Below are 2,146 nucleotides of genomic sequence, written 5' to 3'. Positions count from 1 at the left end.
CTCCAGAACAAACTGTATGTCAAGGCAGAGAAATGTGAGTTCCATGTTTCAACCACTTCGTTCCTGGGGATGATAATCGAGAGCGGAAAAGTCAGGATGGATCCAAGTAAAGTCCAGGCTGTCCTGGATTGGCCAAAACCCTGCAACCGCAAGCAACTCCAGCGGTTCCTGGGGTTTGCTAATTTCTACAGGCGCTTTATAAGAGACTACAGCCAGGTGGCAGCCCCGTTACACGTTCTCACATCTACAAAGAAAGCCTTTGTGTGGGAGGAGCCAGCTGAGAAGGCCTTCCAGAAACTCAAAAGCCTGTTTACTTCAGCCCCTGTTTTAATGACACCTGAGCCTACCAACCAGTTCATCGTTGAGGTGGATGCATCAGACAGAGGGGTTGGGGCAGTCCTGTCCCAGAGGAGCACTCTCGACCAGAAGATTCACCCATGTGCCTTCTTCTCACGTCGCCTGACCTGTGCCGAACGCAACTATGATGTAGGAGATAAGGAGCTCCTGGCCATCAAAGAGGCACTGGAGGAATGGCGCCACTGGTTAGAAGGAACAGAGCTCCCCTTCTTGGTGTACACAGATCACAAAAACCTGGAGTATCTTAAGTCTGCCAAAAGAGTCAACTCCCGCCAAGCCCGTTGGGCCCTCTTTTTCAGTCGTTTCAATTTTGTGTTGTCCTACAGGCCTGGCTCCAAGAACACCAAAGCAGATGCCCTGTCTCGGAGAGATGAAGAACCTGCTACCCAGCCTCCTCCAGACTACATCCTACCACCATCTGCACGACTGGCGGTGCTCAACACTGACATTGAGAGGGAGGTAACGGCTGCTAACAGACATTCGGAGTCTCCTTCTGCTTGTCCCACAGGATGCATCTTCGTTCCTGATGATCAGAGAGCTAAGGTGATCCGGTGGTTCCATGCTTCCCGTCTGTTCTGCCATCCTGGCCAGAGGCGCACACTAACCCTCATAAGACAAAGGTTTTGGTGGCCTACTCTCAAGGCCGATGTTCAGGAATATGTTTCTGCGTGCCCTGAGTGTGCCCAAGTCAAGCCTACCAATCAGTCCCCCGCGGGCCGTCTACACCCTCTTCCAGTTCCTCGTCGACCTTGGTCCCACATCTCCATGGACTTCGTTACGGGTTTGCCTCCCTCCCAGGGCAAGACAGTGGTCTTGACCGTGGTGGACCGGTTCTCTAAGATGGTCCATTTCATTGCACTACCCAAACTCCCCTCTGCCAAAGAGACCGCTGAGGTTCTCCTCCAGGAAGTTTTCCGGCTTCATGGGGTCCCCAGAGACATTGTGTCCGACAGAGGTCCTCAATTTACCTCCAGATTCTGGGCCGAGTTCTGCCGTCTTCTCACTGTCTCTATCAGCCTGACATCTGGTTTCCATCCTCAGTCCAACGGTCAGGCCGAGCGCCTCAATCAACAGCTGAAGACCTCGTTGCGACTTCTCAGTGGCCACAATCCTGCTACTTGGGCTGGTAACCTGGTCTGGGCTGAGTTTGCTCATAACTCTCTTCCTTCGTCTGCTACCGGACTATCGCCGTTTCAAATCGTGTACGGTTATCAACCCCCGCTGTTCTGTTCCCAGGAGGGATCTGTGTCTGTGCCTTCTGCTCATGCTTCTCTTAGGCGGTGCCAACGTGCCTGGAGGCGCGCCAGAGAGGTGCTCCTTCGCACTGTGGAGGGTTATCGCTCTGCGGCGGACAAGAAACGGACCCCGGCGCCAACGTATCAGGTCGGTCAGAAGGTCTGGTTGTCAACCGCCGATCTGCCTCTTCGCCTGGAGGCCAGGAAGCTGGCACCTCGCTTTGTCGGGCCTTTCCCGATTACCAAGGTGGTCAATCCCGTGGCCGTCCGCCTCAGATTACCCAAGCCCCTTCGGGTGCACCCCACTTTTCATGTCTCCAGGGTCAAGCCTGTTGTCTCGAGTCCCTTGGTTCCTCCTGCTGCTCCCCCCCCGCCCGCCCGGTTCATTGATGGTGGTCCCGCCTACTCCGTGCGCCGCCTCCTGCGCTCTCGTCGCCGTGGTCGTGGTTTCCAGTACCTTGTCGATTGGGAGGGCTATGGCCCTGAGGAGCGCTCCTGGGTTCCCGCCCGGTTCATCCTGGATCCTGATCTCATCGCTGAGTTTCACCGTTCGC

Source organism: Oryzias melastigma, unplaced genomic scaffold (genome assembly GCF_002922805.2).
Source record: "Oryzias melastigma strain HK-1 unplaced genomic scaffold, ASM292280v2 sc00314, whole genome shotgun sequence".
Lineage (NCBI taxonomy): Eukaryota > Metazoa > Chordata > Actinopteri > Beloniformes > Adrianichthyidae > Oryzias > Oryzias melastigma.
This window is presented reverse-complemented; position numbering follows the sequence as displayed.